This window comes from Daphnia pulicaria, chromosome 6, assembly GCF_021234035.1.
Source record: "Daphnia pulicaria isolate SC F1-1A chromosome 6, SC_F0-13Bv2, whole genome shotgun sequence".
Taxonomy (NCBI): domain Eukaryota; kingdom Metazoa; phylum Arthropoda; class Branchiopoda; order Diplostraca; family Daphniidae; genus Daphnia; species Daphnia pulicaria.
In genome coordinates this window covers 14943502-14955942 of record NC_060918.1, presented here as the reverse complement: position 1 = coordinate 14955942, position 12441 = coordinate 14943502, and positions in this window count along the sequence as shown.

The window sequence follows — 12441 nt, the reverse complement described above, 5'->3', positions numbered from 1 at the left end:
TTTAAGTCTATTGAATCAACAAATTTATAGAGCATTTCATGAACAAAAAGTTTTAGAAAAACGCACATCACAGCACTTGAATTTTTTAAAATTATTCAAGTTATTTGAGTTCTTTTGTCGGGTAGTGGATTTCTATTGTCAAGCACTTGAGTTCTGCATAGCAGAGAACGCCAGAGCACGCCAGTGCACGCCAGAGCACGACAGAGCAGGCCAGAGCAGGCCAGTGCACGCCAATGCACGCCAGAGCACGCCAATGCACGCCAGAGCACGCCAGTGCACGTCAATGCACGCCAGAGCACGCCAATGCACGCCAGTGCACGCCAGAGCACGCCAGTGCACGCCAGTGCACGTAAGTGCACGCCAGATCACGCCAGAGCACGCCAGAGCACGCCAGAGCACGCCAGTGCACGCCAGAGCACGCTAGAGTACGCTAGAACACGCCAGTGCACGCCAGAGCACGCTAAAAAACGCCAGAGCACGCTAGAGCACGCTAGTGCACACCAGTGCACGCCAGAGCACGCCAGAGCACGCCAAAGCACGCCAGTGCCTGCCAGTGCACGCCAGAGCACGCCAGTGCATGCCAGTGCACGCCAGAGCCCGTCAGTGCATGCAGTGCACGCCAGAGCACGCCAGTGCATGGCAGTGCACGCCAGTGCACGCCAATGCACGCCAGAGCACGCCAATGCACGCCAGAGCACGCCAGTGCACGCCAGAGTACTCCGGTGCACGCCAATGCACGCCAAAGCACGCCAATGCACGCCAGTGCACGCCAGAGCACGCCAGAGTACGCCAAAGCAAGCCAGTGCACGACAGAGCACACCAGAGTACGCCAGAGCACGCCAGTGCACGCCAGTGCATGCCAGTGCACGCCAGAGCACGCCAGTGCATGCCAGTGCACGCAAGAGCACGCCAGTGCATGCCAGTGCACGCCAGAGCACGCCAGAGCACGCCAGTGCACGCCAGACAGTGCACCCCAGTGCACGCCAGAGCACGCAAGAGCACGCCAGAGCACGCCAGTGCACGCCAATGCACGCCAGTGCATGCCAGTGCACGCCAGAGCACGTCAGAGCACGGTAGAGCACAGCAGAGAACAGCTGAGCACTTGAAGTTGCTATAATATTTATTTCTCTTGTTAAAACTGTTTTTTAATTATAGGATGTGTAAATCAATGTCCAATACACCATTTTAAGTCTATTGAATCAAAAAATTTATAGAGCATTTCATGAACAAAAAGTTTTAGAAAAACGCACATCACAGAACTTGAATTTTTTAAAATTATTCAAGTTATTTGAGTTCTTTGGTCGGGTAGTGGAGTTCTATTGTCAAGCACTTGAGTTCTGCATAGCAGAGCACGCCAGAGCACGCCAGTGCACGCCAGTGCACGCCAGAGCACGACAGAGCAGGCCAGAGCACGCCAGAGCACGCCAGTGCACGCCAGAGCACGCCAGAGCACGCCAGAGCACGCCAGAGCACGGTAGAGCACAGCAGAGAACAGTAGTTGAATTCTATTGTCAAGCACTTGAGTTCTGCATAGCAGAGCACGCCAGAGCACGCCAGTGCACGCCAGAGCACGCCAGTGCACGCCAGTGCACGCCAGAGCACACCAGAGCACGCCAGAGCACGCCAATGCACGCCAGAGAACGCCAGAGCACGCCAGTGCACGCAAGAGCACGCAAGAGCACGCCAGTGCACGCCAACGCACGCCACAGCACGCCACAGCACGCAAAGCACGCCAGTGCACGCCAATGCACGCCAGAGCACGCTTATGCACGCCAGTGCATGCCAGTACACGCCAGAACACGCCAGAGCACGCCAGAGCACGCCAGAGCACGCCAGATTTTTCAAGTTATTTGAGTTCTTTTGTCGGGTAGTGGAGTTCTATTGTCAAGCTTTTGAGTTCTGCATACCAGAGCACGCCAGTGCACGCCAACGCACGCCACAGCACGCCACAGCACGCAAAGCACGCCAGTGCACGCCAATGCACGCCAGAGCACGCCAATGCACGCCAGTGCACGCCAGAGCATGCCAGTGCACGCCAATGCACACCAGCGCACGCCAATGCACGCCAGAGCACGCCAGTGCACGCCACTGCACGCCAATGCATGCTAGTGCACGCCAGTGCATGCCAGTGCACGCCAGTGCATGCCAGTGCACGCCAGTGCAAGCCAGTGCACGCCAGTGCAAGCCAGTGCACGCCAAAGCTCGCCAGAGCACGCCAGTGCACGCCAATGCACGCCAGAGCACGCCAGTGCACGCCAGTGCACGCCAGAGCACACCAGAGCACGCCAGAGCACGCCAATGCACGCCAGAGAACGCCAGAGCACGCCAGTGCACGCAAGAGCACGCAAGAGCACGCCAGCGCACGCCAGAGCACGCCAAAGCACGCCAGAGCACGCCAGTGCACGCCAGTGCACGCCAGAGCACGCCAGATTTTTCAAGTTATTTGAGTTCTTTTGTCGGGTAGTAGAGTTCTATTGTCAAGCACTTGAGTTCTGCATACCAGAGCACGCCAAAGCACGTCAACGCACGCCACAGCACGCCACAGCACGCCAAAGTACGCCAAAGCACGCCAGTGCACGCCAATGCACGCCAGAGCACGCCAATGCACGCCAGTGCACGCCAGAGCACGCCAGTGCACGCCAATGCACGCCAATGCATGCCAGTGCACGCCAGTGCACGCCAGAGCACGTCAGTGCACGTCAGTGCACGCAAGAGCACGCAAGAGCACGCCAGAGCACGCCAGAGCACGCCAATGCACGCCAGTGCACGCCAGAGCACGCCAATGCACGCCAGAGCACGCTGATGTACGTCAGTGCACGCCAGAGCACGCCAGAGCACGCCAGAGCACGCCAGAGCACGCTAGAGCACGCAAGAGCACAATAGAGCACGCCAGAGCACGCCAGTGCACGGCAGAGCACGCCACTGAACGCCAATGCACGCCAGAGCACGCCAGTGCACGCCAGAGCACGCCAGAGCACGCCAGAGCACGCCAGTGCACGCCAGAGCACGCCACTGAACGCCAATGCACGCCAGAGCACGCCAGTGCACGCCAGAGCACGCCAGTGCACGCCAGAGCACGCCAGAGCACGCCAGAGCACTGCCAGAGCACGCCAGTGCACGCCAGAGCACGCCAGTGCACGCCAGAGCACGCCAGTGCACGCCAGAGCACGCCAGAGCACGCCAGAGCACGCCAGATTTTTCAAGTTATTTGAGTTCTTTTGTCGGGTAGTGGAGTTCTATTGTCAAGCACTTGAGTTCTGCATACCAGAGCACGCCAGTGCACGCCAACGCACGCCACAGCACGCCACAGCACGCCAAAGCACGCCAGTGCACGCCAATGCACGCCAGAGCACGCCAATGCACGCCAGTGCACGCCAGAGCATTCCAGTGCACGCCAATGCACACCAGCGCACGCCAATGCACGCCAGAGCACGCCAGTGCACGCCACTGCACGCCAATGCATGCTAGTGCACGCCAGTGCATGCCAGTGCACGCCAGTGCATGCCAGTGCACGCCAGTGCAAGCCAGTGCACGCCAAACCTCGCCAGAGCACGCCAGTGCACGCCAATGCACGCCAGAGAACGCCAGTGCACGCCACTGCAATCCAGTGCATGCCAGTACACGCCAGAGCTCGCCAGAGCACGCCAGTGCACGCCAGAGCACGCCAGCGCACGCCAATGCACGCCAGAGCACGCCAGTGCACGCCACTGTACGCCAGTGCATGTTAGTGCACGCCAGTGCACGCCAATGCACACCAGCGCACGCCAATGCACGCCAGAGCACGCCAGTGCACGCCAGTGCACGCCAGAGCACACCAGTGCATGCCAGTGCACGCCAGAGCACGCCAGTGCACGCCAGAGCACGCCAGTGCAGGCCAATGCACGCCAGAGCACGCCAATGCACGCCAGTGCACGCCAGAGCACACCAGAGCACGCCAGAGCACGCCAATGTACGCCAGAGAACGCCAGAGCACGCCAGTGCACGCAAGAGCACGCAAGAGCACGCCAGCGCACGCCAGAGCACGCCAAAGCACGCCAAAGCACGCCAGAGCACGCCAGTGCACGCCAGAGCACGCCAGTGCACGCCAGAGCACGCCAGTGCACGCCAGAGCACGCCAGATTTTTCAAGATATTTGAGTTCTTTTCTCGGGTAGTAGAGTTCTATTGTCAAGCACTTGAGTTCTGCATACCAGAGCACGCCAAAGCACGTCAACGCACGCCACAGCACGCCACAGCACGACAAAGTACGCCAAAGCACGCCAGTGCACGCCAATGCACGCCAGAGCACGCCAATGCACGCCGCGTGCACGCCAGAGCACGCCAGTGCTCGCCAATGCAAGCCAATGCATTCCAGTGCACGCCAGTGCACGCCAGAGCATGTCAGTGCACGTTAGTGCACGCCAGAGCACGCAAGAGCACGCCAGAGCACGCCAGAGCACGCCAATGCACGCCAGTGCACGCCAGAGCACGCCAGAGCACGCCAATGCACGCTGATGCACGTCAGTGCACGCCAGAGCACGCCAGAGCACGCCAGAGCACGCCAGAGCACGCTAGAGCACGCCAGAGCACAATAGAGCACGCCAGAGCACGCCAGTGCACGGCAGAGCACGCCACTGAACGCCAGAGCACGCCAGTGCACGCCAGAGCACGCCAGAGCACGCCAGAGCACTGCCAGAGCACGCCAGTGCACGCCAGAGCACGCCAGTGCAGGCCAATGCACGCCAGAGCACGCCAATGCACGCCAGTGCACGCCAGAGCACACCAGAGCACGCCAGAGCACGCCAATGTACGCCAGAGAACGCCAGAGCACGCCAGTGCACGCAAGAGCACGCAAGAGCACGCCAGCGCACGCCAGAGCACGCCAAAGCACGCCAAAGCACGCCAGAGCACGCCAGTGCACGCCAGAGCACGCCAGTGCACGCCAGAGCACGCCAGATTTTTCAAGATATTTGAGTTCTTTTCTCGGGTAGTAGAGTTCTATTGTCAAGCACTTGAGTTCTGCATACCAGAGCACGCCAAAGCACGTCAACGCACGCCACAGCACGCCACAGCACGACAAAGTACGCCAAAGCACGCCAGTGCACGCCAATGCACGCCAGAGCACGCCAATGCACGCCGCGTGCACGCCAGAGCACGCCAGTGCTCGCCAATGCAAGCCAATGCATTCCAGTGCACGCCAGTGCACGCCAGAGCATGTCAGTGCACGTTAGTGCACGCCAGAGCACGCAAGAGCACGCCAGAGCACGCCAGAGCACGCCAATGCACGCCAGTGCACGCCAGAGCACGCCAATGCACACCAGAGCACGCTGATGCACGTCAGTGCACGCCAGAGCACGCCAGAGCACGCCAGAGCACGCCAGAGCACGCTAGAGCACGCCAGAGCACAATAGAGCACGCCAGAGCACGCCAGTGCACGGCAGAGCACGCCACTGAACGCCAATGCACGCCAGAGCACGCCAGTGCACGCCAGAGCACGCCAGAGCACGCCAGAGCACTGCCAGAGCACGCCAGTGCACGCCAGAGCACGCCAGAGCACGCCAGAGCACTGCCAGAGCACGCCAGTGCACGCCAGAGCACGCCAGTGCACGCCAGAGCACGTCAGTGCACGCCAGAGCACGCCAGAGCACGCCAGTGCAAGCCAGTGCACGGCAGAGCACGCCAGTTCATGCCAGTGCACGCCAGTGCATGCCAGTTCACGCCAGTGCACGCCAGAGCACGCCAGTGCACACCAGTGCACACCAGAGCACGCCAGAGCACGCCAATGCACGCCAGTGCACGCCAGAGCACGACAATGCACGCCAATGCACGCCAGAGCACGCCAAAGCACGGTAGAGCACAGCAGAGAACAGCTGAGCACTTGAAGTTGCTATAATATTTATTTCTCTTGTTGAAACCATTTTTTAATTACAGGATGTGTAAATCAATGTCCAATACACCATTTTAAGTCTATTGAATCAAAAAATTTATAGAGCAATTCATGAACAAAAAGTTTTAGAAAAACGCACATCACAGCACTTGAATTTTTTTAAATTATTCAAGTTATTTGAATTCTTTTGTCGGGTTGTGGAGTTCTACCCGTACAAAACTTTTAGCTAATTCTGTGCTAGAATTAGCTACGAAGTTAGGTGGTTTTAGCTAGAAATTTTCATGTCAAAATTTTTAAATTTCATGTTGGGAATTTTAGAGTAGATTTAGCTTTTATTTTCCTAGCTATATAAATCTTAGATTGAAGGCAGCTTGAAATTTTCTCGCTGCCTTACCTAATGAAAAAAAAAAATTTTCCGCGCGCATTCTCATTGTCAGAAGGGTCACCCATCCAATTACTGTTTTAGAGTTTTTTTCTGCACCTTATTATTTACTGTTGCTGGTTGTCCCGATCTGGTATCTTTAGATATATATTTAGTAAAAAATATTTGATGATATTATAATTGTGTCGATAGGCCTAATTCTTCACATAGACTTCTAATTTCACTAATAAAAAACTTATATAAAAACAAACCGTTTTCAATGTAAAAAAATATTTTCTAAATTTCACCTTTTGCCCATACCTATTATACGTACCTACTATGCGTAGGTTTTTAGGTTGTAAATTTAAAAAAATCTGTAGGCCTAATTATTTTGTGTCTGTGCCTGACCACCCCACATGCCGCATTTGTTTAACATTTTTTTAATATCATGATTTATTTCTATCAAATTATAAGCGAAACCCTAGATTAAAAATTCAATACTAGAATTAGCTGAAAAAGTTAGGAAATATGTTAGGGGGAAAAATTCGAGCTGATTTAAAGGTTAATAATTTCAAGCCAGATCAGAAAAAAACCTAGCTTGGAAAATAAAAGCTGAATATCTGCTAAAAAATGGAGCGAAACCCTAGATTAAAATTTCCATACTGGAATTAGCTTACAGTTAGGAAAAATATTAAGGGGGGAAAATTCAAGCTGGTTTTCAGGTTAATTTTTTCAAGCAAGATAAGAAAACGCCCTAGCTTGAAAAAAAAGCTGATATCTGCTTAAAAAAAGGGGAATTATTTTAAGATGAAAAATTGCGAGGTGATTGCAGCATTATAGCTGGGTTGATTTTTTAGCCTAGCGCCGGGTGAGCTTTTATTAGCTAACAGTCAAAATTTAAGCTAAAAGTTTCGTACGGGTATTGTCAAGCAATTGACTTCTGCATAGCAGAGCACGCCAGAGCACGCCAGCGCACGCCACAGCACGCCACAGCACGACAAAGCACACCAAAGCACGCCAGTGCACGCCAATGCACGCCATAGCACGCCAATGCACGCCAGTGCACGCCAGAGCACGCCAGAGCACGCCAGAGCACGCCAAAGCACGCCAGAGCACGTCAGTGCACGCCAGAGAACGCCAGTGCACGCCAGAGCACGCCAGTGCACGCCAGAGCACGCCAGAGCACGCCAGATTTTTCAAGTTATTTGAGTTCTTTTGTCGGGTAGTAGAGTTCTATTGTCAAGCACTTGAGTTCTGCATACGAGAGCACGCCAGAGCACGTCAACGCACGCCACAGCACGCTACAGCACGCCAAAGCACGCCAAAGCACGCCAGTGCACGCCAATGCACGCCATAGCACGCCAATGCACGCCAGTGCACGCCAGAGCACGCCAGTGCACGCCAATGCACGCCAATGCATGCCAGTGCACGCCAGTGCACGCCAGAGCACGTCAGTGCACGTCAGTGCACGCCAGAGCACGCCAGAGCACGCCAATGCACACCAGTGCACGCCAGAGCTCGCGAATGCACGCCAGAGCACGCCAATGAACGCCAGAGCACGCCAGTGCACGCTAGTGAACGCTAGAGCACGCAAATGCACGCCAGTGCACGCAAGAGCACGCCAGAGCACGCAAGTGCACGTCAGTGCACGCCAGAGCACGCCAGAGCACGCCAGAGCACGCTAGAGCTTGCCAAAGCACGCCAGTGCACGCCAGACCAAGCTAGAGCACGCCAGAGCACGCTAGAGCACGCCAGTGCACGCCAGAGCACGCTAATGCACGCCAGTGAATGCCAGAGCACGCCAGAGTACGCCAATACACGCCAGAGCACGCCAGTGCACGCCAATGCACGCCAGAGCACGCCAATGCACGCCAGAGCACGCCAGTGCACGCCACAGCACGCCACAGCACTTCAATACACGCCAGTGCACGCCAGAGCACGCTAGTGCAAGCCAATGCACGCCAATTCACGCCAGAGCACGCCAGAGCACGCCAGATCACGCCAGTGCACGCTAGAGCACGCCAGAGCACGCCAGTGCACGCCAGAGCACGCCAGAGCACGCCATAGCAGGCCAGAGCACGCCAATGCACGCCAGTGCACGCCAGATTCCGCAAGTGCACGCTAATGCACGCCAGAGCACGCTAATGCACGCCAGAGCACGCCAGTGCACGCCAATGCACGCCAGAGTACGCCAATGCACGCCAGTGCACGCCAAAGCACGCCAGTGCACGTCAATGCACGCCAGAGCACGCCAGAGCATGCCAGAGCATGCCAGAGCACTCTAGAGTACGTCAGTGCACGCCAGAGTACGCTAGAGCACGCCAGAGCACGCCAATGCACGCCAATGCACGCCAGAGCACGCCAGTGCACGCTAGTGCACGCCAGAGCACGCAAATGCACGCCAGTGCACGCCAGAGCACGCCAGAGCACGCCAGTGCACGTCAGTGCACGCCAGAGCACGCCAGAGCACGCCAGAGTACGCCAATACACGCCAGTGCACGCCAGAGCACGCTAGTGCAAGCCAATGCACGCCAATGCACGCCAGAGCACGCCAGAGCACGCCAGATCACGCCAGTGCACGCTAGAGCACGCCAGAGCACGCCAGAGCACGCCAGAGCAGGCCAGAGCACGCCAGAGCACGCAAGTGCACGCTAATGCACGCCAAAACACGCCAGTGCACGCCAATGCACGCCAGAGCACGCCAATGCACGCCAATGCATGCCAGTGCACGCCAGTGCATGCCAGTGCACGCCAATGCACGCCAGAGCACGCCAGAGCACGCCAGATTTTTCAAGTTATTTGAGTTCTTTTGTCGGGTAGTGGAGTTCTATTGTCAAGCACTTGAGTTCTGCATACCAGAGCACGCTAGAGCACGCCAACGCACGCCACAGCACGCCACAGCACGCCAAAGCACGCCAGTAAACGCCAATGCACGCCAGAGCACGCCAATGCACGCCAGAGCACGCCAGTGCACGCCACAGCACGCCACAGCACTTCAATACACGCCAGTGCACGCCAGAGCACGCTAGTGCAAGCCAATGCACGGCAATTCACGCCAGAGCACGCCAGAGCACGCCAGATCACGCCAGTGCACGCTAGAGCACGCCAGAGCACGCCAGTGCACGCCAGATTATGCCATAGCAGGCCAGAGCACGCCAATGCACGCCAGTGCACGCCAGATTCCGCAAGTGCACGCCAGATTCCGCAAGTGCACGCTAATGCACGCCAGAGCACGCTAATGCACGCCAGAGCACGCCAGTGCACGTCAATGCACGCCAGTGCACGCCAGAGCACGCCAGAGCACGCCAGAGCACGCTAGAGCACGCTAGAGCACGCCAGTGCACGCCAGAGCATTCCAGAGCACGCAAGAGCACGCCAGAGCACGCCAATGCACGCCAGTGCACGCCAGTGCAAGCCAGTGCACGCCAATGCACGCCAGAGCACGCCAGTGCACGTTAGTGAACGCCAGAGCACGCCAGAGCACGCAAATGCACGCCAGTGCACGCCAGAGCACGCCAAAGCACGCCAAATCACGTCAGTGCACGCCAGAGCACGCCAGAGCACGCCAGAGCACGCTAGAGCACGCCAAAGCACGCCAGTGCACAGCAGAGCAAGCTAGAGCACGCCAGAGCACGCTAGAGCACGCCAGTGCACGCCAGAGCACGCTAATGCACGCCAGTGCACGCCAGAGCACGCCAGACCATGCCAATACACGCCAGAGCACGCCAATGCACGCCAGTGCACGCCACTGCACGCCAGAGCACGCCAATGCATGCCAAAGCACGCCAGTGCACGCCAGACCACGCCAGAGCACGCCAGTGCACGCCAGAGCACTCCAGAGCACGCCAGAGCACGCCAGAGCACGCCAGAGCACGGTAGAGCACAGTAGAGAACAGCTCAGCACTTGAAGTTGCTATAATATTTATTTCTCTTGTTAAAACCATTTTTTTATTACAGGATGTGTAAATCAATGTCCAATACACCATTTCAAGTCTATTGAATCAATAAATTGATAGAGCAATTCATGAACAAAAAGTTTTAGAAAAACGCACATCACAGCACTTGAATTTTAAAAAATTATTCAAGTTATTTGAGTTCTTTTGTCGGGTAGTGAAGTTCTATTGTCAAGCACTTGAGTTCTGCATAGCAGAGCAAGCCAGAGCACGCCAGATTACGCCAATAAACGCCAGTGCACGCCAGAGCACGCCAGTGCACGCCAATGCACGCCAGAGCACGCCAATGCACGCCAGAGCACGCCAGTGCACGTCAATGCACGCCAGAGCACGCCAATGCACGCCAGTGCACGCCAGAGCACGCCAGAGCACGCCAGAGCACGCCAGTGCACGCCAGAGCACGCTAGAGTACGCTAGAGCACGCCAGTGGACGCCAATGCACGCCAGAGAACGCCAGAGCACGCCAGAGCACGCCAATGCACGCCAGTGCACGCCAGAGCACGCCAATGCAAGGCAATGCACGCCAGAGCACGCCAATGCACGCCAATGCACGCCAGTGCACGCCAGTGCACGCCAGAGCACGCCAGTGCACGCCAGAGCACGCCAGTGCACGCCAATGCACGCCAGAGCACGCCAGTGCACGCCATTGCACGCCAGAGCACGCCAGAGCACGCCAGAGCACGCCAGAGCACGCCAGAGCACGCTAGAGCACGCCAAAGCACGCCAGTGCACGCCAGAGCACGCTAGAGCACGCCAGTGCACGCCAATGCACGCCAGAGCACGCCAATGCACGCCAGAGCACGCCAGTGCACGCAACAGCACGCCAGATAACGCCAGTGCACGCCAGAGCACGCCAGAGCACGCCAGTGCACGCCAGTGCACGCCAGTGCACGCCAGAGCACGCCAGTGCACGACAATGCACGCCAATGCACGCCAGAGCACGCCAGAGCACGCCAGAGCACGGTAGAGCACAGCAGAGAACAGCTCAGCACTTGAAGTTGCTATAATATTTATTTCTCTTGTTAAAACAATTTTTGAATTGCAGGATGTGTAAATCAATGTCCAATACACCATTTTAAGTCTATTGAATCAAAAAATTTATAGAGCAATTCATGAATAAAAAGTTTTAGAAAAACGCACATCACAGCACTTGAATTTTTTAAAAATATTCAAGTTATTTTAGTTCTTTTGTCGGGTAGTTGAATTCTATTGTCAAGCACTTGAGTTCTGCATAGCAGAGCACGCCAGAGAACGCCAGTGCACGCCAGAGCACGACAGAGCACGCCAGAGCACGCCAGTACACGCCAGAGGACACCAGAGCACGCCAGAGCACGCCAGTGCACGCCAGAGCACGCCAGTGCATGCTAGTGCACGCCAGAGTACGCCAGTGCACGCCAGAGGACGCCAGTGCACGTCAGAGCACGCCAGTGCACGCCAGAGCACGCCAGTGCATGCCAGAGCACGCCAGTGCACGCCAGAGCACGTCAGTGCACGCCAGTGCACGCCAATGCACGCCAATGCACGCCAGAGCACGCCAGTGCACGCCAGTGCATGCAAGTGCATGCCAGTGCAAGCCAGTGCATTCCAGAGCACGCCAGAACACGCCAGAGCATGCCAGTGCACGCCAGTGCACGCCAGAGCACGCTAGTGCACGCCACTGCACGCAAAAGCACGCCAATGCACGCCAGTGCACGCCAGAGTACGCCAGTGCACGCCAGAGCACGCCAGTGCACGACAATGCACGCCAATGCACGCCAGAGCACGCCAGAGCACGCCAGTGCACGACAATGCACGCCAATGCACGCCAGAGCACGCCAGAGCACGCCAGAGCACGGTAGAGCACAGCAGAGAACAGCTCAGCACTTGAAGTTGCTATAATATTTATTTCTCTTGTTAAAACAATTTTTTAATTGCAGGATGTGTAAATCAATGTCCAATACACCATTTTAAGTCTATTGAATCAAAAAATTTATAGAGCAATTCATGAATAAAAAGTTTTAGAAAAACGCACATCACAGCACTTGAATTTTTTAAAAATATTCAAGTTATTTTAGTTCTTTTGTCGGGTAGTTGAATTCTATTGTCAAGCACTTGAGTTCTGCATAGCAGAGCACGCCAGAGAACGCCAGTGCACGCCAGAGCACGACAGAGCACGCCAAAGCACGCCAGTACACGCCAGAGGACACCAGAGCACGCCAGAGCACGCCAGTGCACGCCAGAGCACGCCAGTGCATGCTAGTGCACGCCAGAGTACGCCAGTGC